At 48.6% G+C, this 26189-nt stretch overlaps 1 protein-coding gene across 5 annotated transcripts in view; it reads right to left on the bottom strand.

Annotated features, from left to right (window-relative positions):
* Nucleotides 1-26189, bottom strand: part of CSGALNACT1 (chondroitin sulfate N-acetylgalactosaminyltransferase 1) — a 337323-nt gene that overhangs the window by 266925 nt on the left and 44209 nt on the right. For 2 of the 5 annotated variants that reach the window (XM_052661376.1, XM_052661381.1), the window contains exon 1: nucleotides 5126-5354. The exons of 2 other annotated variants lie outside the window; for them this stretch is intronic. The gene's annotated coding sequence lies outside the window, so the exon portion shown is untranslated. Of the gene's footprint in view, nucleotides 1-5125; nucleotides 5355-11143; nucleotides 11237-26189 lie in introns of those variants that run through there. One more of the 5 variants, XM_052661380.1, reaches the window with a different exon arrangement.

Here is a 26189-nt window from a genome sequence, read left to right as displayed (position 1 = left end):
AAATTATAGAACTGAAAACTAGTTAAGATCTATAATCAAAAATTCACAGGGTCATCGCAATAGCAGAAGGGAGATGACAGAAGAAAAGTCAGTAAATTTGAAGATCAACAAAAATGACCCAATTTGAAGAACAGAGAGAACAAATATCAAATACAAATGATAAACACACAGCCTCAGGAACCTGCAGGGCAACGTGGATCTGACATGTGTTGTTGCATAAGCAGGAGCAGATAATTAAAGAACTAAAACAAGTATCTGATGAAACAAAGCCACGGAATTGGATGAGAACGTCTGTAAAGTACAAGAAGTGGGGACCCCAAAACCGAGCCCAGAGCTTAGACTCAAGAAGAGGGACCATCAGCACGAGGTAAAGGGGGAAAAGACAGGATGGAACTGGGAGGCTGGGCCCTGGACCACAGGGAAGAAAACCAAGAAGGGGGGAGTCAAATGATGGGGTGGAGGGTGGGGTCAAAGGCTGCTGGTGGATCAAGTGTGACCAGGATTGAGAACCAGCCATTGGACTGAACAATGGAAGAGTTATTAGGGACCTTGACAAGATCTGTTCAGTAAAGTGATGGGGACAAAAGCCCAAATAATGAGGATGCAAGGAAGGAAGAGAATGCAGATAATTCTTCTGAAAAGTCTTGCAGGAAAGGGGAGGAGAAAGTAGAGGGTTGTACAGACTGGGTTCACGTGTGTGTGTATGTTGTCGGAAGACACTTTATTCTTTTGAGTTAAAAAATAATAATAAATCCCTTTAACTAGTGAGGATAATACAGAACTCTCAAGAGAAAGAAACAGGTAACTCAGATCCTAGAGAATTCTTTGGGCTGGTGGCAGTTTCACAATAAAGTATTATGCTTTTTAAATTGTATCAGATTTTATTAATATATTTCTAACTATTTGTTATTTATCTTACATCATCTGATTTTGGTTCTAATTAAAGAGTACATCTTTTTTCAGATGGAAGGTATTTCTGAACGCTGAAAGAGGGAAAATTAACAATGCAGGAGAGAAGGACCAAGTTTAGAGACGACCCTGAGTCAGAGAGGGCAGTGGGAACCCAATACTGGGAGGCCAGGCCTGGGACAGGCACGTGGGTAAGAGAGTGTGTGTTTCAGTGGGGAGGAAATCAGAATTTAGAAGGATAGGTGTGGTGGGTTGGTAGTTTTAGCTGAAAGGACAGATTAACTGTCTTCCAAATGGATCCCCTTTCAAGTGCAATAAGAAGCCAGATGACCGCTGATATTAAGGAAGGGTGGGAGATGTTGGAGGTTTGAGCAGTTAGAAAAAAAAAAAATGGTGTGGAAGACAGTCATGTTGAAGAGTGAAGGCTCACCTGAACCTGGGAAAATTACCAGGCAGAACTCAGCAGGTGTGTGAGGAGGCGCCTTTGCAGGCAAGCTGGGAAGTCAGAGATGACTGGAATTTTGAAACTGTCTGAAAAACAACCCCACTAAAGAGGCTACCTCAGCCCCTCTATAAACACACTTCCTCAGTCATTTCCTCAGGGACTAATCCCAACTGTTAGGCAATCCCACCAACCTTAACACCCAGCCCTCCGGGGCGCAGGCACTGGCCAGGGGTAGAAAGAGGCGTCTGTGTATTTGCTTTGTGGCCTCAAGGAGACAGGTCGGTGGGGATGAATGAAATACTGACACCGTGGTTCAGTGGTTAAAGCATCTGCCTGCAATGCAGGAGACCTGGGTTCAATCCCTGGGTCAGGAAGATCCCCTGGAGAAGGAAATGGCACCCCCCTCCAGTATTCTTGCCTGGAGAATCCCATGGACGGAGGAGCCTGGTGGGCTACAGTCCACGGGTGCGACTGAGCAAATTCAGCCAGTCAGCCCAGCCTGACGAAAGTCCGGGGAAGGAGCGGGAAACTCCAGACGGGGAACTCCTCAAAGAATGAGCAACAAAGCGGAAACCATCCCAGGAGAAGCTGCACCAAGTGAAGCTTAGAAAGTTCAGCCCCTTTTGTCTTCACAGCTGAGCAGAAACTGACGGGGTCTGATGCAACTGCAAAGCAGGCACCCAACACGGCGGCAAACGAGCCCGCGGAATATCCCCCCGCCCCAACTTATTAAGAAAAGAAGGTCCTAAGAATAGACGTAGTCTAATATCGCTACTGGTCACTTTTAGATACACTAATGGTTTAATTGTACTATAAACTGACTTTTAATGCCCAGAGTTTCCCTAAGTGAATTTCTTTTCATCCAAAAAATAAATACAAGTCTGTACTACAGCAGTGAAGGAGTTTCCCCTTTACACCACTGATATGTCAGAGGGAGGTGGAGGTGGCTTAATCATTTAATGTTCGTAAAATGTTTTAAGAACATTAACTACAGGATTCAGACTGAAACAAACCAAATAGGGACACATTTTTGTAAACACATTGTCTCCTTTGGAATATATGGCACAAATACATAATTTAATAGGCCTTTGCGCATAAAAATATTGAAAACAATTCAAATAGGCATTTAGTAAACTAAAAAAAGAAAAGAAGGTCCAAGAAGCTGTATAGGAAAAGGTCAAGAAAAAATGATGAAAGGACTCTAAGACAGCAGAGAGGAATCCAAACTGGTTTCTACTAAGCTGCTACTGCTAAGTCGCTTCAGTCGTGTCTGACTCTATGCGACCCCATAGATGGCAGCCCACCAGGCTCCCCCGGCCCTGGGATTCTCCAGGCAAGAACACTGGAGTGGTTGCCATTTCCTTCTCCAATGCATGAAAGTGAAAAGTGAAAGTGAAGTCGCTCAGTCGTGTCCAACTCTTTGTGACCCCGTGGACTGTTGCCTACCAGGCCCCTACGTCCATGGGATTTTCCAGGCAAGAGTACTGGAGTGGGGTGCCATTGTGTTCCCCAAACTGGTTTCTGCTGCTGCTGCTAAGTCGCTTCAGTCGTGTCCGACTCTGTGCGACCCCTAGACGGCAGCCCACCAGGCTCCCCCGTCCCTGGGATTCTCCAGGCTGGAAGGCAACAAATCAAAAATCCTAAAAAACACAGAAAAGAAGAAATCCTGTACCTCTTGACTCATGAAGGAGCACTCTCAGAATATGAAACAGAACTCTCTGGAGTGACAGAGAAGAGCCCCAGATTAAGGGGGGAGGCCCCTGAAAGCACAGAAAGTCCGACAAGGAACAGACAGGAAGACTCTTGCATCGACAGCACGGCCAGCTGCAGAGACCATGAGACAACACGGGGAAGCACTCAGGGTCCCGTTACTGCAAGCGGGAAGGCGGCCAGGCCATCGCAAGCTGTCACCATCCCTGTTTTATAGCCGAGGAACAGACCCATGTGTTACGCAACTGATATAAGAGAAGACAAAGTTCTAAGTTCCGAAAAACAGTAGCTATTCTTCTACCTACTAGAACTCTTAAAGGTAAGGAATTCCAGGTTGCCACAAAGCCCGGGAGAAATTCCAGCAATTTAACCTCACGGGCAGATTAATGACATTTTTTCATTTTTAATTTTATTTTTAATTAGAGGATATGTGCCCTACAATATTGTGATGGTTTCTGCCATACATCAACATGAATCAGCCATAGGCATACGTATGTCCCCCTCCGTCTTGGACCTCCCTCCCACCTCCCACCTCATCCCACCCCTCGAGGGTGTCACGGGCTTTGGGGTCCCTGTGTCACACAGCAAATTCCCACTGGCTATCTGTTTTGCATGTGGTGATGTATATGTTTCAATGCTACTCTCGTAAATCATCCCACCCTCTCCTTCCCCTGCTGAGCCCAAAAGTCTGTCCTTTACATCTGAGTCTGCTTTGCTGCCCTATGAACAGGATCATCAGTATCATCTTTCTAGATTCCATGTTTATGTGTTAATATACCATATTTGTCTTTCTCTCTCTGACTTACTCTGTCTAACAGGCTCTAGGTTCATCCACCTCATGAGCGCTAACTCAAAAGTGTTCCTTTTTATAGCTGAGTAATAAATACTCCACTGTGTGTGTGTACCACATCTTCTTCACCCAATCACCTAGGACATCTAGGTAGCTCCTATGTCTTCACTGTTGTAAACAGTATTGCAGTGAACACTGGGGTACACATGTCTTTTTCAGTTAAGGTTTTCTCGGGGTGTATGCCCAGTACTGGGATTGCTGGGCCATATGGCAGTTTTATTCCTAGTTTTTTAAGGAATCTCCACACTGTTCTCCATAGTGGCTGTATCAGTTTGCATTCCCACCAACAGTGCAAGAGGGTTCCCTTTTCTCCACACCCTCTCCAGCATTTACTGTCTGTAGACTTTTAGGGACAAGGGCACTGAGAATGTGGATCCAGTAAGCCCGGCTGCCACCTTTCGATTCTAAAAAGCTGTGACTTGCTGCTGCTCTTTAAATGTCCTCTCATCATAAGGAGATCACAAGTAGGAAATCTGATGGGCAGCGGTGGGGCTGAGGGTCCTGGGAACACAGGGGCTCCCCTGCACCCCACCCAGCTCTCTCCCCCAAACAGGTACCGGTACCCAAGTCCCCTGGGAATCAAAACAGTGCTCCTCCACCCAGGCAGGGGTGCGAGACGGCGGCAAGGTGGGCTCCCAGGCCTGACTCCAGACAAGGAGCTGTTCAGCTTTATACTCTCTGATCGAGACTTCCTCACCCTTAAAAACCAAACAGACGGACTCAAATCACAGCCCTCCAGAGCGCTCACATCAGTTGAGATTTGACTGGGTTTACTCACTGATGTTCAAAGAGCATCTTTCAGATCCAAAAATTCTAAAACTAACAGCCACAGTGACCCACACATTTTGTTCTGAAAGTTCATTTCTAAATTAGTTTGTTGAAACTGGGAATGTAGTTCTCTACAGAAGTAACTTCAGAATAGTTAAGTTTCCATGTCAACCTACCCAAGCCTATTAACTTGCAGAATACCCGAATATACTACGACCATGACAACGTCTCCGCTCATTGGAACACAAGTGAGGCTCATCCACCTCCCACCACCCTGCCAACCACAGCCACTGGCACCAAGCGTCAGGGAGAAGGAAATTCTCAGGCAAAAAAAGGCACAGAAAATGAGAGGGCAAGCGAAGTGGGAAGATGGGTAGCAGGTGGGTGTGGGCCCCTTCCACCCCAGCACAGCCCAACGGCAGGGGGACCCCAGGGCCACACACCTCGGGGTGAGTCCAGCAGGCACCATCCTGCACCACCAAGAGGGAGCAGAACCGGGGGACACTGACGTGGGTCATCAGATTGAACAGATGGGGCAATCGGGAAGCAGCCGTGCAGTATCGGGGCCACGAGCCCCCGAGTCCCACGTCAGCTCAGGATACGAGACCTGATCTGTGCCGGAGCAGAACAGACACTTTGCTGAGTCACACTCCACCAAGGCTCTCGGTGATTTCAAATTCCCCTAGTTCTGTGCATCCCAACCTTGGTCCTGCTGATGCTCCATCACACTGTTTATGATCAGGAATCCTGCCCCATGAGGTCACCAGGCCCTGACGTCCTCCCACAGGGGCCAGTCATGACAGTGTTTCTGACAAATCAAAAGTCATCAGGAACCACTCCAAAAATGGGTTGGATGAGGAGTCAAATTCTTTTTTAAAAAGCCTTCCCACAGACCAACAACAGGCAGCGAGAAGAGATGATGGGAGAGAGACGGAAGATCCCTTTCAAAATGAAAGCAACAAACACTGTCCAGAACTGAACGTTAAAACTCTACCAGAAAGACAAACAAATAAAAAACCCACACCAGTCACAAAAAAAGAAAACGGAATAAAGAGAAACTCCACATTTCTGAAAAGCTTGACAATACTAGACAGATTTCAACTCTTTAGAAAATAATCTAAAATTAATCTGGATTCTGGAGTTTGGCAAAAATGTTGCTAAACATCACCTGGAATAATGAAATATGTGAGAAAAATCAAGAAACTTAAAAAAAAAAAAGAAGCTACTGAGGAGACAGGGTAAGACTGCACCTTCCAGATATAAAAATATACACTGACGTTCAAGGACTGAGGAAGTAAGGGCCCGGAAATAAACAGGTCTGTCAACGCAACAGAACAGAAAGCAGAGCAACAGATCCAAGTATAAATAATCATTTAATATACAGTCCAAGCAGCATTTCAGATCAGCGGGGCAAGGCAGACTAGTGAAGAAATGGATTGAAGTGTCTGGTGAAAACCTGGGAAAATAATAATAAATTAGATCCCTACCACAAAGCATCACCAGATCAAAGCAGAGACATCACCTTGCCAACAAAGGTCCATCTAGTCAAAGCGATGGCTCTGCCAGTAGTTATATATGGATGTGAGAGCTGGACCATAAAGAAGGCTGAGAATTGATGCTTTCAAATTGTGGTGCTGGAGAAGACTCTTGAGAGTCCCTTGGACTGCAAGGAGATCAAACCAGTCAATCCTAAAGGAAATCAACCCTGAATATTCATTGGTAGGACTAATGCTGAAGCTGAAACTCCAATACTTTGGCCACCTGATGCGAAAGAGCCGAATCATTGGAAAAGACCCTGATGCTGGGAAAGATTGAAGGCAGGACAAGAAGGGGACGACAGAGGAAGAGATGGTTGGATGGCATGACCAACTCAATGACATGAGTTTGAGCAAGCTCCAGGAGATGCTGAAGGACAGAGGAGCCTGACGTGCTGCAGTCCGTGGGGTACAAAGAGTCAGAGACGACTTAGCGGCTGAGCAACAACCACCACCAGGAAACATTCACCAGATCAAACTAGACGTGACAGAGACAAAACATGGAACCACAGAATTCTGAGAAGGCCAGCAAACATCTGCATTATCTCAGGGTGGGAGAGGACTTGTTCCGTTCCCACTGGGTCACTCCCAGGGTTCCCAGGGTCTCAGCTCAGAAGAGGAGCCTCGTCCCCTGGCCCCAGCCCTGCCACCCAGAGCATCCTCCGCCCCGCCTCCCTCCTGTGGGCGTGGATGAAGGGTGAGCAGTTGGACCCCCCCTCATCCTGGCCCCGGGGAGGAAGAGCCACTGTCCCAATCTGATCAGGAAGCCTTTTCAAGTGTAAGTTTTTCTGGCCAACTGCCCCCAGAAAGCCTAGAAGGGGAAAAAAGAGCTGTATTTCCAAAGCTCTAGTGATGTGTTATGATTCCTTTTCTTGTTTTAAGCCAATGTTCGCTTTTGTATCTAATACTGCAATTCATTTATATTCTTTTTCTTAAAGAGAAACACTGCAGGGAAGGGACAGGGAAGCCTGGCATGCTGCAGTCCATGGGGTCGCAGAGTCGGACTTGACTGAGCCACTGAACTGAACATTGCATAAGCTTCCAGGCTCTGCAAAACCTGGACCCAGGCAGCCCAACTCTTTCCTGCAACACCTTGCCCACAACTCTCTGCACAAGGACTTCACTGCAGCAGGAACACGGGTAGGAGGAGACCCTTGATGAGAATTCACGAATAACTGCACCTTTATAACGTGGAGTGTAGAGTTACGGTTAGAACCCAGCCTTCAGAATCAGGCAGACCCAGAGCTTCAGTTCCTTTTTATGTAAAATGCAGATTATAATACCCTGCAAGTCAGGAGGACTGGATGAGATCGGGTATGCAGAAACGTGAAGAACAGCACCTACTCCGTGGCAGACATCTGTGGTCTGGCTTCTGAAGACATGAGGCTCCAGAGCTGAAAAGCCACAGCCCTATTACCTATTCGAGTCCATGATTTTTACCCCTTAGAAAGAAAAAGACTACCTAGAGAGAGCACTCTTATTACTGTGTCCACTGCAACTGTAGAGCACGAAGAGAAAGTCATCGCAATTTTTCAATTGCTGACATTTCCGGCATATTTCTTATATAAGTCAAAAATGGGAACGTGACCAAAAGAGATAAGTATACGACCCTCAGAGAAAAATATCAGGTCTCATAAAATGTAAACACCCACACTGGCCTATGGAACTACGAATAATTGCTTCCTTACCTCTGTATAGCACTCTGCAGTTTACAATTTTTACAGTTCAGAGGGCACTTTTACAAGAGGGATCAATCTCACAACAACCCCTTTAGTAGGTGTTCATACCCCGTTTTATAGATGACCAGCTGACGCCGGAAAAGAAACCCTCTGACCAGAACAGTGTTTGGTCCTGGGGCCAACTGTTGGGGGGGCTTCTAGAAGCCCTCCAAGCCCCAGACCCTCCTTCGGGCTGCTCCCTCAGGGGGTCCTCTGGGAAGAGGGGGTCTTGGTGAGCTCTCTGAGGTCACAGGGAGGAGAAAAAGTCACTCTAAATTCCAGTGGAGGTCACCGGCAGGCAACAGCTTCCACTAACGTGGAAAATTTTTTTTTTTTTCTTTTAAATCTCTGTGTTCTGAGCTTCCCTGGGGGTCCAATGGTAAAGAATCCGCCTTGCAATGCAGGAGACACAGGTTCAGTCCCTGGTCCAGGAAGATCCCACGTGCCGTGGAGCAACTAAGCCTGTGCACCTCAACTACTGAGCCCAGGTGCTGCCACTGGTGAAGCCCATCGGCCCTAGAGCCCGTGCTCTGCGACACGAGAAGCCGCCCCAGTAAGCAGCCCCGGCTCCACAACTGGACAGTAGCCCCCACTCCCCACGAGCAGAGAAAGTCCATGCACAGCAGTGAGGACTCAGCACAGCCATAAATAAACAAATACGTAAGTAAAATTGCTTAAAATTTTAAATGCTAAAAAAAAACACACATCTCCTCTATTGGGAAACAAAACAGCAGGCAAAGGGCAACGCCCCAAAGGGCAGGAAAGAGGCCACCACAGCAGGTGAGCCATCCTATAAACAATGCTTTTCTCCAGGTGGGATCCCTCTGTCCTACAGCAAAGGTCGAGCTTTGAGGGTCTCGAGGCGGTGGGAGGCACAGGGCCAGGCACCCCGTGCTCAGACAACAGAGGAGGAAGTCAGGCACGTAGGTGCACGGGGACACGCTTTGCACTCGGCGTCGGCTCCTTCCCTTTGCGCTACAGACTCTCCGAGCCACGAAAAAGTAGAAAAAAGAAAAAAAAAAGCTGTGCTGGCCCACCACCAGCATTTCAAACCTGGGCTGAGCACTGTGGGCGCGAGGCCACCCGCTGTCTTGGCACCCAGCAGCCCGACTTCCATCCCGACTGCCCCGACAGGGCGGCCTCGCCCAGCTCACCTGGGCCCGCAGAGGCGCACCCCTGATAAACACCACTCCGTGGTGCCTGCTGGACCCAGACGGAGTCCAGTCAAGCCTGTGATCATGGGAAGCGAGGCAGCCTTTCCCAACCCACAAGCTCAGAAGTCTTCTACTTTGTATTCACAGCAGCCAAGACATGCAAGCAACCCAAGTATGCATCAGCAGAGGAATGGGTAAAGAGGACATGGCTCGTATAGACAGTGGGATGCTGCTCAGCCACAGAAAAGAATCAAACGATGCCATTTGTAGCAACACGCATGGGGACCTGGAGATGACCATACCAAGTGATAGTGAAAGCCGCTCAGTCGTGTCCGGCTCTTTGTGACCCCATGGACTGTACATCCACGGGAATTCTCCAGGCTAGAATACTGGAGTGGGTAGCCTATCCCTTCTCCAGGGGATTTTCCCGACCCACGGATCGAACCGGGTCTCCTGCATTGCAGGCAGATTCTTTACCAACGGAGCAATCAGGGAAGCCCCATACTAAGTGAAATAAGTCAGGAAGAGAAAGACAAATACCATACAATATCACTCATATGTGGACTCTAAAATATGGCACGAGTGAATTCATCTACAAAATAGAAACAGACCAGACTTAGGGTTATGGTTGTCAAGGGGGAGGAGGGGATTAGGGGGAGGGAAGCGTTGGGGGTTGGGGACTAGCAGATGCCAAGTATTATACTGAGGGTGGATGAACAAGGTCCTCCTGTACAGCACAGAGAGCTATACTCAATATCCTGTGATGAACCACAATGGAGGAGAATATGAAAAGAATATACATGGGTATAACCGATCACTTTGCTCTACAGCAGAAATGAAGCTAACACTGCAAATCAACTATACTGCAATTTTTAAAAAACGTGTTTTAAGTCTTCCATGTAGAAGCCACAGCTAAATGTTCACCAGAGGCTCCTATAGCAGGGTGGCCTATCTCCTGCCAATAGGCAGAGTCTGCAGTCCCCACACCTCCATGCTCTGAGACCCCCCCAAGGCCGGCAGGAAGGCATCACAGCCCAGGCCACAGCTGGACCCCACCGCCAGCCCTGCACGTGGAGTCTCGGAAGAGGATCCTCCATGCTCCCACCCTCGCCTCCCCCCATCCCCACCTCCCTCCTCCACGCCCTCCCCTCCCACTCCTTGAACACATGACTCGCGTGCCTCGCGAGGTGTGCGAGCCTCCCACGCCGAGCTCTGCCCAAACTGCCTGTTTGTGTGTAAATAAAAAATGACTGTTGTTTGAGCCGCTATGTTTGGGGAAGGTTTGCCATGTGAGAATAAGTAACCTACACGGGACTGCAGAAAACTCGACTTCTACTTACAAATTCTAAATGAAAGATGGTGGGAACCTCCTATGTATTAAATCCATTACATAAAGTTCAATTCTGTATTCTAGAGATAACTGGAAAACTGAAGGTACAAATTTGCCGGAGTCTGAAGAAAACTGTGTTTTGAAGAAAAGGTCACAAGCAGTTATTTTCTAATAGACCACCTCATATTGATCAGCAATTAATATGCAAATACTTTGAGAAGTGCTTTCTAAAGTAACAGAAAATACACTTTTCCATCCTTTCCTTCCAAAAGGCTGCATGCATTAACTACATTAACAGCCAAATAAAGCTGTTTTTAAGTCTCTATCATCCAAATGAATTATCCACATTGTTATACATTCATCCACCGTTCTAATCTAACCCAGGTGCCAAGATGCTGATTTCTCTACCTTGGGTCCTAACCCACTATTTCTGCACAGGAAACGTGATGGAAGCTTCTACAAATGTGATATATAGGACTATTAAACAGCCAACAGCTCACATTTCTCCTAACTCACAATTTGGCTACAGTTTCCGAAAATGAAAAAATAGAAACCATTTCTAAAACAGCTTTCTCTTTTATAAGCAAAGCCCATTTGTAATAAACTACATGAGATATTCAAATCTGCCTGATCGTAAGAGAGCTGTTTAAAAATACATGTCTGGAATTCACATTTGCAGTTTGCAGATGGAACAATAAAGATACTTGGAATTAATAATTCATACGTGATTTAGATCCAGCAGGAAGGAGGTGGCATGCAGGCACATGCTCTCAACCTCTTTCTTCTTCACACCCTGGGTCTTCCTGCAGGCGAGTCAGCTCAGGGACTGACTTGGGAAGTCAGGCCGAGTTTTCGAGTTGTTGTATCCGAGATGGGAGATGAGAATTCAGGACTCTGCGAGGGTCCCTGGGAAGAGTCATAGCTTCCTCCACCAGGGAGACTGATTTTATTACAAAAATATCCTCTGTTATTTTGAAACAAAATGCCAGGCAACAGTCCACACCCTGAGGCAGAAGGGAAGAGGTCTGAGCTCTCTGGCCAATGTCCACACTGCAGGCCCTGGGCCCCTAGGGGTTTCCCAGCCCAGAGGTCAGCCAATCATGTACAGGGCATCCCCCCCAGGGATGTGGAGTGGGATCCCAAAGCCCCAAACAACCCAGCCAGCCTCACCTAACAGGGGCACTTGTACCAAAAGTGAAAGTCCACTAACCAATCCAAACAGGACCCAACGTTTGCAGAAATGTAACCCACCAACCAACAAGGCCCTACCATATAGCACAGGGAACTCTACTCAACATTTTGTAATAACCTGTAAGGGGAGAGACTCTGAAGAAGAATAAATAAGTATGATATATATGTAATAGAATCATTGCACTGTACACCTGAAATTAACAAGATATTGTAAATCGGTTGTACTTCAATTTTTCAAAATATGTAACCCATCAATCCACTTTCACCACAGGATAAAATTTAAGACAGAAACTCACTAGAGCTGTGTGTGTGCTCAGTTGCGTTCGACTCTTCGCGACCCTATGGATTGTAGCCTGCCAGGCTCCTCTGTCCAAGGGATTCTCCAGGCAAGAATACTGGAGTGAGTTGCCAAACCCTCCTCCAGGGGATCTTCCCGACCCAGAGATCGAACTCTAGTCTCTTGTGTCTCCTGCATTGCAGGCGATTCTTTACCCCCTGAGCCACCTGGGAAGTCCCACTAGGGCTATACAACCGAACTATAAACTCCACCAGCGGCCGCTCAGAGTGGCACCATCCGGCCCTGCAGCTCCAACTCCCTAACGATGGATAACAGAGGATATTTTTGTAATAAAATCAGTCTCCCTGGTGGAGGACACTATGACTCTTCCCAGTGACCCTTGCAGAGTCCATCGTTAGGGCGTTGGAGCTGCAGGGCTGGATGGTGCCTGATCGTAGTCAAGGGTGGGGCACCACCAGCTGACCCGCACAAGGACTCCCCAACACTGCTTCTCAGGCTCGTGGCCTTGAAGTCGTGGCGTGATCTCTCCCAGCCTCAGCTCCTCCTCTGTAGGGCGGACAGAATGACACCTGCCTGTGACTCTGTGAGGAGCACTGATGCGGTGGTTCTCAAAGTGCATCCCAGACCAGCGGCCTCAGCCTCATCTGGAAACCAGTGAGAAACACACATTCTCAGGCCCCACCCAGCCCCACTGAGTCAGAAACAGACTGGGAGCCCATCAGGCAGGGAAGCTGCCTGAGTTTTAATGAGCCCTATGGGTGATTCTGATTCATAGTCAGGTCTGAGAACCATGGCCAGGCTGCTCTTTCTACTTATTAACTGCTTTAAAAAAAAAAAACTTAAGTATAGTTAATTTACAATGTTGTGTTTGTTTCAAGTGTTTGCTTCAAGTTTGTTTCAAGCAAAGGGATTCAGTTATACCTATTTGTATATATGCTTTTTCAGATTCTTTTCCCATGTAGGTTATTACAAGATACTGAGTAGACGTTCCCTGTGCTATAGAGTAGGTCGTTGTTTATTTTATATACAGTAGTATATATCTGTTCGGACTTCCCAGGTGGTTCAGTGGTAGAGATCCCACCTGCCAATGCAGGAGATGTGGGTTCGTTCCATCCCTGGGTGGGGAAGATTCCCTGGAGTAGGAAAATGACAACCCAAACTCCAGTATTCTTGCCTGGAGAATCCCATGGACAGAGGAGCCTGACGGACTGCAGTCCATGGAGTTGCAAAAGAATCGGACACGATTTAGCGACTAAATAACAACCACCACAAAGGGTCTATTCATCCTGAACTCCTAATTTATGGCCCAGCTGTTCTTAAAGCACTCTGCACAATACCTGGTGTGTTAACAGTTCAACAAGTGACAATTACCACTGTTACAGCCGAACTCAGCTTACTTTGTCCTTTCCCTGAAATGCAGGTGACACACAGTTCTACTAACAGTTGTTAAATTTCCATGACGATGCCAACTGGGATGGTGATGACAGTGACAGGGAGGCTTAAAGTGGCAGCTTTTCTACCCAGAGTGGCTGGAAGGCGGACAGAGCCCAGAGGACACCCTAGTTCATGGCTGAGAATGTATACGACTAACTCAGAGACGTGTCCCCTCTGCAGCCATCCAGAGGGCAGAAAGGCATAAAGGAGCTGCTTATACAGAACTTTGTTAGTTCTGGCTGCCATGGAATTCTTCACCGTCGACCCGGAGGGCTTTCGGGGGCCCTGGTGGAGGGTTGGCTGCTATGCCTTCATGTGGTGGTCAGAATCCAAGATCATCCACAGCCTAAAAAGGCGCCACCACCCCCCCCAGCACACACCCGGCTGAGCTCCCAACGGGCTGGAGAAGAGGTGCCATCTCCGGCCACGAGGGGCACAAGCCTGGAAGGTCAGAGGAGCCCAGTGCCCGGGCCTCGTCACCCTTCGGGGCAGGCTTGCCCGGATGCTCCAACAGATCCACCGGAGCGAGCAGGAATCCCAGCGGGAAAGGGTCTCCCTCCAGCCCGGGCCCTGCCTCTGGCCTACCGCTGGTCCCTTCCCTGCCCTTCTGCTAAAAATCACCTTTTCCAGAGCCATCCGCCAACGGGCTCCAGCCAGGCTGAGATGGAAGGCAGGGGATTTCTCCCCTGTCCTCTCTCTGCTTTGGATGGCATCTCCAGCAGGGGCACCAGACAGGCCTTCCCTCCGCTTCCGCGGGAGCCTCCATGGGGCTGCAGCTCGTGGCCTCTGGGGACAACCACCACTCCCCCCCAACCCCAACCCCTTTGTTCAGTGGCTTCCTGCTATTGCTCACCTCTGGGTGACTGCATCACCCTCCATTTAGCTTTCAGACCTTTCAAAGACCTTCTTAACTAAGTCCTTGCATCAGCGGGTTCCTAGCTGGCTGCACGGGCCACGGCTAAAGCAGCCTCCTCTTTCATCGTCAGCCTTGATCGTGCCTTACCTGAGGCCTGCCCAAATGACCCAGCTTCCTTATCAAGATGCTCCTTGGGGCTATCTTCTTCAGTGGGGAGCTCCTGTACAAACCTAGGTCTGGGATCAATTAGATTTGATACCAGCCTTCGCAACTGTGCCCTGACACCAACCCCAGCCCTGATCACCCAGACCTGCTGCCCATCTAACTCCAGCCCCCTTGGAGACTCCCTGGTGGCTCAGATGGTAAACAATTTGCCTGCAATACGGGAGACCTGGGTTCAATCCCTGGGTCTGGAAGACCCCCTGGGGAAGGGAATGGCAGCCCATTCTAGTATTCTTGCCTGGAGAACTCCATGGACAGAGAAGCCTGGTGGGAAACAGCCCACGTGGTTACATAGAGTCGGACACAACTGAGTGACTGACGCTTTCTCCTTGTATTCGGTAACTAAGCTAACGGGCACACTGAGTTTCTCAACAGATATTTTACGCTTGAAACTCTTTCCAGGAGCAACTAAACACCCACCGAGAACTGATTAGGTTAAACAGGCAAAAGTCAACTTGTAACTTGAGATAACTATGTAACCGGCCCCACACTCACCTGATGTTTTCACAACGTTCTGCTTTCTTTTGGCTGGAAAGATACGGCAGCTGTAGGAACCAGAGTCAGAACACGGTGTTCCAGAAAATGAGGATGCTTCTGGCAACAACCCACATAAATGCAGCAAGTACAGTATTAATGACCAGCCTTGCCTGATGCCTCGTGTTTGGTATAAGAGTTCTACCCCATTACAAGTTCTGCTTCCAAAAGCAATCACTGAATGACCCTTAATGGCCAACCTTTTAGAGCTCCACTCTCTTAATTGATTTCTCAAAAAAGCTCAGTAGTGAAAAAGCCAAACCAGACAACTGCATGTAAGAAGACTATGATAGTGTTGATCTGGGATTGAAGCCAGGACTGGCAAAGGCTGTGACTTTCCAGGGCAGACAAGCACTATATTTATTAGAGTTGCACACTGCACTACAGCTTTTGGACACATTCAGCTCTTGTCCATGAGAGCTTCTAGAACAGGGAGAGGGTACGGGGTTTCCTTAAATGTTAAGTCAACTTCGAGAAGTCACTGACTGCCTCGATACGTGCTTCTGAGCCCTTCCGGAGTGACTCGGCTATTCCCAGTCTGCCCCGAAGCTTGTGCAGGCAGCTGTCTTAAGGAAAAGCACATTAATACAAAGAAGGAAGAAAAGAACAGGCGCAGACGTACAGGTTATGTTCTAAAAGAAGCCCCTGCACAAATGGACAAGGTCCCCAGGCGTTTATGCCACGCTACCCACGCAAAGACACAGGAGCACTGTGTCTGCAAAAGAGCCCCTCCAAGTCAAACAAGCCCAGGAGACCTGACCGAGTGCTTTCAGGCCAGCACAGAGCTCCCATCTCGCTGTATTTGCACAGAGTCTAGTATTAACATCACCTAATGTTGTGCGTGAGGATGTAAAATCCCAAGAAAAACGCCCATAGAAACATCCGTGTGAAACTCGGAGCTTTTCCAAAGCGCGCTGCTACTATTTTCTAAAGCCACTGACTTACTTTCAGGTTTCTACAGCTTTGGGAATCATTTAAATCATAACAGCTTAAGCTAAAAAATAAGAACTTGGACTTTTATTATTTTTTCCCACCCCAGTTTCTGGATGACTTCATCTCTGAAAACTTACAAAAGGGAAATTTTTCAACTAGGAAATGTGAGCGTGTGGGTCTTGTCCTGCGTCTTGCCTTCATTCCACCCCTGTCTAGTCATATGACCATGAGTATATTTCATAATCTCTCTCATCTTTCGTTCTTGTAAACAAGGTGGTTGGCCCCTTCTAGGCCTAAAAATGTTCTGATTACAATGTACAATCAGCTCCAGAGTAATAACCCAAGAAACGCAGTTTTCATTCAAGGTAAATTTGAAGCACGATGAAACAAAAACACCGGCTCTTAGATTTCTAAAACCATTTTGGAAACTACACTGCAGCCTACGGCTGAGATTAATAATATAAGAGAAACAAGAAAAAGACCAAGGAATGCATGTGATTTAGAATCGTTTCCAAAAGTTACTATGTTTCACATGATGTAATGCAACTTTTTTTTTTCATAAATTTGCAGTCAAAAGCTTTTTCCTCTGCTTCAGAAGAGTTTGCAATATTTCTCAATGACAGCATGTGAGGAAGAGAAAAATCAAATATTACACTACGTGAGCTTTCATCCTGTCACAAAGCCATTAGAGCTAAGGAAAAACGGTGGCATGGTTTAGTTTTATTTAGAGTTTCTTCTAAACAAAATGAAAAACGAACAGAAAAACACTCTGAATATAAATTTTTAAAGACTTTAGGGATTCAAGAGCAATAGCAAATATATATGCATATATATATATATATATATGTTGACACAGGCCTATAAATAGTCCCTTCTTCTATATGTATATAGGATTGTATGTGGCTCCTACCAAGTGTTCCTTTTCGCACTGGCATCATGAGTAATTAGATATCCTGCATTCCCAGGTCACTGTCATCAGGAATTTAGGGCCTGCCTATGTGAAAAAGATTCTGTCTCCCACTCAAACTATATACAATCTGTCCTGAATGCTACTGACTGACCCCCGTTGAGCTGAGTGAGGCATGACTCCATGCCCCATATTGTTTAAGTCACTTGTCCTCAAACCAGCCAACCAGGTACTACCTTACATTAGGTCTAGGAGCAGGAGAAGGAACAATCACATGTGTTTAGCACTTCTGGTCCAGAACTTCACAAACTGCACCCCATCCAATCAGACAAATGTGCCCTAAACATCTCAGTTTTTAATCCCCTCTCCTACCATAATACATGATGAGATAACAGTAACACTGCTATTTAAATAGAACTTTGACCAGGGGTCAGCAATCAAGGGCTGGAGCATATAATTTTAGCTTCTGCAGCCCACGAAGCAAAATTGAGGCTATTATGTAGGTAACTTACATAACAAGGGAACACACACAAATATTCTCAAATTTGTTACCGATCAAATTCTAAAGACAGTAACACCAACTGACTATAACAGATCTCCAAACAAGCAAGAACAGAAATCTTGGGAGATTTACGTTTTATCTAATTGGCTTTCATCTCCAAAAGCCAAGGCTCCCTATCACCACCCTTACTGCAAATATTCATCTGTAAATTCTTAGCTGGTAGGCAATGCAGAAACAGGCAGCAGGCCAGACCTGCCTGTGGCTGGCTGACCCCTGCTTTACAACTTACCCACAACTTACCCAGAATGTTTTCACTAATCATTCACTCCGCTCATTTTCATTATATGCCTTCAGGGATTCTTTTTAAAAAAATTTGATGAGTATGTACCATGTGCCTTACTGGACCACAGGGATACAGACGTTTCCATCTTTTCTGGATACATGCCTAGGAGTGGGATGACTGGATCATATGGTAGTTGTATTTCTAGTTTTTTAAGGCACCTCCATACTGTTCTCGGCAGTGGCTGCACCAATTGACGTTCCCACAAACAGTGGAGGTGGGGGTTCCCTTTTCTCCACACCCTCTCCAGCATTTATGATTTGTGGACTTTTTGATGTTGGCCATTTGGATCTGGGGAAGGAAATGGCAACCCACTCCAGGATTCTTGCCTGCAGAATCCCACTGGACAGAGAGAAGCCTGGAGGGCTACAGTCCAGGGGGTCGCGAGAGTCGGACACGACTGAAGTGACAGTGTGGTGCAGCATTCCGACCTGTGTGAGATGCTGTCTCATGGTAGTTCTCATTTTTATTTCTCTAATAATTAGTGATGTCAAGCATCTTTTCTTGTGCCTTTTGGCCATCTGTATGTCTTCTCTGGAGAAATGTCCATTTAGATCTTCTGCCCATTTTTGATTGGGGGGTTTGTTTTCTTGATATTGAGCTGTAGAAGCTGTTTGTGTATTCTGGAGGTTAAACCCTTCCATTTGCATCATTTGCAAATATTTTCTCCCATTCCATAGACTGTCTTTTTGATTTGTTTATGGTTTTCTCTGCTGTGCAAAAGCTTTTAAATTTAATTAGGTCCCATTTGTTTATTTCTGCTTTTGTTTCCATTACTCTGGGAGACAGATCCAAAAATATTGCTGTGATTTATGTCAAAGAGTGTTCTGCCTTTGCTTTCCTCAAGGAGTTTCATAGTATCTGGTCTTAACACTTAGGTCTTTAATCCATTTTGAGTTTATTTTTGTACATGATGATAGAGAGTGTTCTAACTTCTTCTACAGGGAGCTGTCCAGTTTTCCCAGCACACTTATTAAAGAGATTGACTTTTCTCTATTGCATATTCCTTTCTCTTTTGCTGTAAATTAATTACCCATTAATCAGTTCAGTTCAGTTCAGTCGCTCAGTCGTGTCCGACTCTTTGCGACTCCATGAATCGCAGCACACCAGGCCTCCCTGTCCATCACCATCTCCCGGAATTCACCCAGACTCACGTCCATCGAGTCCACAATGCCATCCAGCCATCTCATCCTCGGTCGTCCCCTTCTCCTCCTACCCCCAATCCCTCCCAGCATCAGAGTCTTTTCCAATGAGTCAGCTCTTCGCATGAAGTGGCCAAAGTACTGGAGTTTCAGCTTTAGCATCATTCCTTCCAAAGAAATCCCAGGGCTGATCTCCTTCAGAATGGACTGGTTGGATCTCCCTGCAGTCCATGCCTGCAATTCATGGGGTCGCAAAGAGTTGGACACGACTGAACGACTAAACTGAACTGAACTGAACTGACAGTGCCTAGAGAAAATTACCTTTCCAACATCCCCTGAAGATAGAGATGGGCAATAAGACATTACTGGAAGTCATTAGATAGGGTTTCTAGCTTATTGAACCTGCAGGTACCCTTCTGACCTTCCCTCTTCATTCTTCGTCCTTCACTGAGATAGGCAAAACGGCTGGAGTGGCAGCAGCCGTCGAGCCCATGAAGAAGGGAGGCCAAGAGAATCTCAGGTGTCCTAACATCCTGAGGACATCAAAGCAGTGTCAGCAACTGTCCGCCAGTAGTCTTCTTGTTAAGAAAATAAACACTTGGGTATTTAAGATCACGGTGGGATAGACTCTGTTAACTCTCAGCCGAAGGCAGTTCTTAAAGGGGAATACATAGGCTACCAAAAAGATCCCGTATCTCGGTGATAAGACATTTGTTGTAAATATTATAAATGTTGCAGATGATGGTGATGTTAGTCTTTCTGAGGGAGCAGGCACTGAAGCACAGGGAGGCTAAAGCAGTTCACCCAAGGTCTCGCAGCTAATAAGCTGGAGGCCGGGCTCTGAATCCACAGTCCATGCTTTTGACTACAAGACCACAATATCACACACGACATACGAACATACACTGCACAAAGTAACCTCCACAGATACATTAATCTTCAAGAAGCTTTGCTGATTCACAAAGGGAAATTCTTATCTCACACCACCCCCAAACTACTCCTCTGACACTGCTTCCTGCAAGAACTGAGACCCTCGTAAGCCTCACAAGGCCCTCGACCAGCTTCACAGCCGCCTTACGTGTTGCCTTAAATCCCGCTTAGACCATGACCACGGTCTCCTCCGGAAGTCCCTCCTCACCCCCTTCCACCACGGCAAGATTCACCTCCCGAAAACGCACTCTGATCTCATCCCAGCTCTTCACACAAGCCTTCAGTGTTCCACGTGGCCTGCCGGTGATCCCAGACTCTCCCCACCTTCCCGCCTCCCCCCTCCACACTCCACGCCCTCCAGCGTGCCCTGCGTTCACCTGGGCTTCTCCATCTTGGACCCTGGCACGTGCACGTGGACACATGTCCTCTCCCAGCCCTCCCCCAGCTCCACCTTCAGCATCAGACCTCACCCACAAGACCAAGTCTAATAGCTCACATGCCATGTTGTGGCTCCCTTCCAGACAAGGGCTCAGCCACCACAGATCTGTCTGGGGAGGGAAAGCTCTGGGTTTCAGTCTCCCCTAGAGAGAACGGGGGGAGCCCAGCCTGGCAGCAGCCCCCACGCAGACCAGGCCCAGGACTGGATCTTGCCCAGCATCACTCACCCGCCTCAGGCCCCTGCCCACTGAGCATCCTTTCCACTTTCTTCCTGTCGTCGGATCAAAATCAACACCTTGGACAGTCTTCAAGCTAAAAATACTCCACGAAAGGGAAACACATAATCCTCAGGATGTCTGAGAAAGGGGGGTGAGTGAGGCCCCAGGGAAGCTTTGCCAGCACCAAGGGGTCCAGTCAACAGGAGGCCGCTGCCTTGCTGACCCAATGACCAAACTCATCTGAGTCAAGGAAATGCAGAAGGCAGCTGGCCCAAGGCCAGGACACCCTAAGAAGGGGCTCACCTCCCCTGAGACCAATGGGAGCGTTAATTACCACTGACAGCAGCGCATCTTGCACAGGAAACGCAAGTCCAGCCAAGCACAGAGCCTCCTCCTGGGGCTGCAGGTCTCACTGATGGATAAAAGCCATCAGGTTCGATGCATGACGTGCACGAGAGCCGAGCCTGGAGCTCCTGGGTGTGACTGACTGCAGTCCTCCCCAGGGCGACAGCTGCCAGCAGGGTCCTCTGCTCACGGGACCCCGAGCGCTCCTCCCGACCCTGCAATTCCTCATATCATACACACGGTGTGTGGGCATCTGGACAGCAGTCCTCCAAGTAGCTGGGGGCTTCTGGAGGGCAGGGACTTCTCTGATGGCTCAGATGGTAAAGAATCTGCCTGCAATGCAAGGGACTCAGGTTCTATCCCTGGGTAGAGAAGATCCCCTGGAAGGAGGCATGGCAACCCACTCCAGGATTCTTGCCTGGAGAATCCCATGGACAGAGGAGCCTGGCGGGCTACAATCCATAGGGTAGCAAAGCATCGAACACAACTGAGCAACTAACACACACACAAATACACACACACACACACACACACACACACACACACACACACCCGCCCCTGGAGGGCGGCATCCACTCTACTGTGCTTTTCTGCCCTCTCAGACTAATATCCGCACTGCACTTGGGAGAGCTTTTCAAGGTTTTGAACGAAGAATGAGAATGCTCCGAATCGGCTGAATTTTATGGTTAATTAGGCAACTCAGTGGGTCACGTTCCCACCCTTCTCTCCTCCCCTGCCCCGTGCCCCCATAGCCTGGAAAACATCACCCAGTGGACGTGCCGTGGGAGAGAGAAGAAGAGCGCACCTCAGCCCTGTGCGCTTCTGGAGCCCCCGTCACGCTGGCTTTAGGTGGACTGTTCCAAAGCATCACGAATGCTGGCTTTTTATTTTAAAACACATCTCATCCCTCTCCTCCCCAAATCACACCTGGCCTTACCCAGTAAACCACAGTAGTGGGGGAGGTGTTTACAGCCCTCTTTCTTTGTCTGCCAGCGAATCCCCAGAACCCCTCCATTTCAATTAGGAAGAATACTGTTTCCGGTTCTAACAGATTTCACAAAATAGCCAAGAGTGTGAGCCAAAGCCCAGCTCAGCCGTATCTGTGTTCTCGTAGGGACCAGCGTTTTCCTCAACATCCGCAAAGGAAACTTGACTTCCTAAAAGGAAAGCTGTAGGGGGCAGGGAGGCTGATGGTGCTCCACACCCCCAGCCCGCCCGCCAGAGCTATCAGAGCCACCTCCACGCAGGCTGCCGGGAATGCGAGCCCAGGCACCAGTCGGGGCAGGGAGGACCACGCGGGGCTTCGCGGTGCCTGTTCCTCATCTGAAGCCCACCAGGCCCCCGGAAGAGTTCTTTCTTATGTCTGCAGCCTCCAGGGAAGAAGAGGGATCGCTGTCACGGGGATAATAAACATCTGTGGCTGCACCCCAGGCATCTGGAGGCCAGATCCCCCCAGGATGTGGTCCCCCCAGGATGTGGTCCCCCCAGGATGCCGTCCCCCAGCAGGAGGTGGGGACAACGCCAAGCAAAGGCCTGGTGTGGTGGCTCTCACTTCCCTCCACATCCTATCTGAGCAAAAATCAACACCACAGACAGTCCTCAGGCTAAAATACATCACAGAAGGGAAACTCGTGACCCTCAGGATGTCTAAGAAAGGGGCCTGGAGGGAGGCCCTGGGGAAGCTGTCCCAGCACTGAGGGGTCCAGCCAACAGGAGGAGGCGGCCTCTCTGATCTGCTGACCAAAGCCATCCGAGGCCAGGAAATCCAGAAGGCAGCTCAAGGGAAAAGCAGCGTGAGGTTCAACAGGATCTGAGAACACCAGCACTGCCGGTGGAAATTCTGCTGCTGAAGCCAGGAAATCCTTGCTTGGTTGAGAGCTCAGGCAGTTCTGTGTCCAGAACGCACAATTCCACAGAGCCAGCGCCAACCTCTGAATTCCAGTTAAGGGCTTCCCGGGTGGCTCAGAGGGTAAATAATCCACTGCGATGCAGGAGACTCAGGTTCAATCTCTGGGTAGGAAAGATCCCCTGGAGAAGGAAAGGGCAAACCCCTCCAGTATCCTTGTCTGGAGAATCCCATGGGCAGAGGAGTCCACGATTGAGCAACTAAGCATGCATGCTAACTAAGGGGCCCGGTTAATACTGCAGATGCCAGCCCACTTACCAATTCTTTCCTATAAAGCTGCCTGATTTAGAGGACATGTGGTGTTGGAGAAGACTCTTGAGAGTCCTTGGACTACAAGGAGATCAAACGAGTCAATCTTCAAGGAAATCAATCCTGAATGTTCATTGGAAGGACTGACCCTGAAGCTGAAGCTCCAATACCTTGGCCACCTGATGCAAAGAGCCAGCTCATCAGAAAAGACCCTGATGCTGGGAAAGATTGAAGGCAGGAGGAGAAGGGGACGACAGAGGATGAGATGGGTGGATGGCATCACTGACTCAACGGACATATGTTGGAGCAAGCTCCGGGAGATGGTGAAGGACAGGGAAGCCTGGCGAGCTGCAGTTCATGAGGTCGCAAAGAGTTGGACACGACTGAGCAACTGAACAGCGGCAAATACCTGAGGGTAGGTCAGCGGCAGGAAGAATGACAGCCGGACCAGCACCGCTGTAAGTGACGCAGCGTCAGAGGTGGAGACCGTTTACTGAAAGTCATTGATCGAACATGGGAAGCTGGGAGATGACCGCTCTGGAGAAGGTGGCCTCCATAACTTATCATCCAAGGGGGCACACATCGCTGATGACTGTGTGGGGCAGGAGACAGCCCCCAGGAACCCAAGGAGGCCAGCGTGTGGTCACCATCCTCAGGAGCCACATTCAAATTAAATCAATGGCAGGGATCAAAGGTTTAGCTGACATCACTTAAAATCCACCCCCAAACGCCCTAAAACTCTACTAAATGTAAACAGCAAAACCATTCGGCAGCTCCATCGTGAGCGAACACAAGGAGCCGGCAGAGACAGGGACAAAGTTGGGGGACGAGGCGGGAGGTGGAACCAGAGAAATACGGGTTAGTCTGGACCCGAGGTCAAGATGACCGATCACACGACTGCTTCATTTCTCACGTCTTAACGGCTGAATGATGCAGTGTTTCTATGTGCAGAGGGACACGCGCAGCGCACACTAAGCAATGAAGCCAGCTTGTCAATTCAGCACCCGTGACCCACCCTCCACCCACTGCATCCGAGCCAGGACAGCACCCACCCCCACACATTGCACGGAGGCCCATCCAGGAGACGGATTTTCATCTCTGTTAGTCAGGCGCTTACACGCTGACGCACTGACTGGTGAGGACTCCAGACTTTCAGATCTCTTCCCGAAACTCATGGTCTGCCGTGATGAGGGTTCGCAGCAGGTCACCGAGGAGGGAGGGTTCCCTGTGCAGCAGAGCCAAGCCTCCCAGTCCTCACCTGCACCCAGAGAGGAGCCGCGAGAAACCGGGAGCACGGAGTGGAGGGGCAGCACGTGCCCGGTGCCCTAACCCCGCCAAGGGGGCACCCAGCCCAGTCCTCTGCACCACCATGTGGACAAAGCCATGCTATTTACTTATTTATCTATTACTTTTAATCTCAATTTTAATTTTTTAATTTTTATTTTTTATTGGAGTATAGTTGATATACAACGTTGTGTTAGTTCCAAGCATACAGCAAACTGATTCAGTTATACACATACACACACACATATATATGTATTTTCTATTTCAGACTCTTTTCCCACTTAGGATATACAGAACATTAAGTAGAGTTTCCTATACAGTATACAGTCTGAGAATTATTTATTCTACGTCTGTGTGTGTATGTGTGAGTCGCTCAGTCATGTCTGACTCTGCGACCCCATGGACCGTAGCCTGCCAGACTCCTCCGCCAATGGGATTCTCCAGGGAAGAGTACTGGAATGGACTGCCATTCCCTTCTCCAGGATTGTACATGTAGTAGTGTGTATATAAAAGCTTCCCAGGTGGTGCCAGTGGTAAAGAACCTGCCTGCCAATGCAAGAGACGTAAAAGATGCGGGTTTGATCCCTCGGTCAGGAAGGCCCCTGGAGAAGGGAGCGGCAACCCACTCCAGTATTCTTGCTTGGAGAATCCCATGGACAGAGGAGCCCGGCAGTTTAGTCAAGAGGGTCACAAAGAGTCGGACACGACTCAGGCGACTCAGCAGCAGCAGCTTGTGTATGTTAATCCCAACATCCTAATTTATCAACCACATTATTTACCTGCTTTGAGCCTCTTTCATCACCTGTGTGTGATCTCCCCACCTCTGAAGAAAGGATCTGGTCAGACAAAGCTTCCCTGGTGGTTCAGATGCTAAAGAATCTGCCTGCAATGCGGGAGACCTGGGTTTGATCCCTGGGTCAGGAAGACCCGCCTGGAGAAGGGAAAGGCAACCCACTCTAATACTCTTGCCTGCAGAATCCCATGGACAGAGGAGCCTGGTGGGCGACAGTCCAGGGGTCACAAAGAGTCGGACATGACTGAGCGACTAACATTTAGAGCCTATTACTATTGTATACATGCTTGAGGCTGTATTTTTCTTATATAATAATAATTATTATTCATTAGGAAATAATGAGGGAAGGCCAGGATACAGACCCAGGACTGGGTTCCAGGACACACTGCCCAGCATTCTGATTAAACACTCCCAAAGAGACTGGTGCATCTTTTCAGCAAAGAAGTTAGTGTTCTTTAGGTCTTAGAAAAAGGACAAACGTATGCCCAGTGGCCCTTCAATGCCTTTTGATATCAGAATTCACATTCTCACTTGACAACCATTTCCCACGTATGTGTTATGCCAGGCGCCGTGCCAGGCAGAGGAGCGCGGTGTAAACAAGAAGCAGGGCCCACCCTCAAGGGGCCCATTTCCTGGCGGGGAGAAGGGAGACAATAAGCCAGGGAGCAGACTCGCAGACGATTTCCGACAGCTCTAGCGCCAGGAAGGAAACACACTGGGTGCCACGCTTCGGTCCAGCTGCTGGTGTCAGGGGGCGGGGAGGATTGTTCTAGAAAGGCTGGTCCAGGAAAGCCCATCGGAAGAGGGACTGTCAGCTGAGCTCCCGGGGCGAGAGGGCAGTTGGTGAGTCCAAAACCCCAGGGATGTGGCCACCTGGGTGCGTCCTGGAGTCCTCCAGCCTCCAGAGTGTTTCAGAAGTACAGCCTGAATTAAGAGCTACCCAGATAAGTCTGTAAGTGAGCTTGGGACAGAGCCATGGGCCACCAGGGGGTTAAGGCCTTCCACTTCAGACCCTCTGCTCCAACAGCACGTAAACCAAACCCCGAGTGAAGGCCAGGTAAGAGGCCGTGTCCAGGAGTAATGACTTCTTTTCACGTCACAGTCTGGAGCGGGGCAACACTGTGTGTACAAAGCATTTACTCCCCGGAGGCTTGACTCCTCCTCCCTAAGGAATACTTCTAGGGAAAACATGACAACTAAACCAGCTTACCCCATGTCTCTGGAAAGCATGACAGCTAAATCAGCTTA

The sequence above is a fragment of the Budorcas taxicolor genome, chromosome 24 (assembly GCF_023091745.1).
Source record: "Budorcas taxicolor isolate Tak-1 chromosome 24, Takin1.1, whole genome shotgun sequence".
Lineage (NCBI taxonomy): Eukaryota > Metazoa > Chordata > Mammalia > Artiodactyla > Bovidae > Budorcas > Budorcas taxicolor.
The sequence above is the reverse complement of the archived record's forward strand: the minus strand, read 5'-3'. Positions and strand labels throughout refer to the sequence as shown.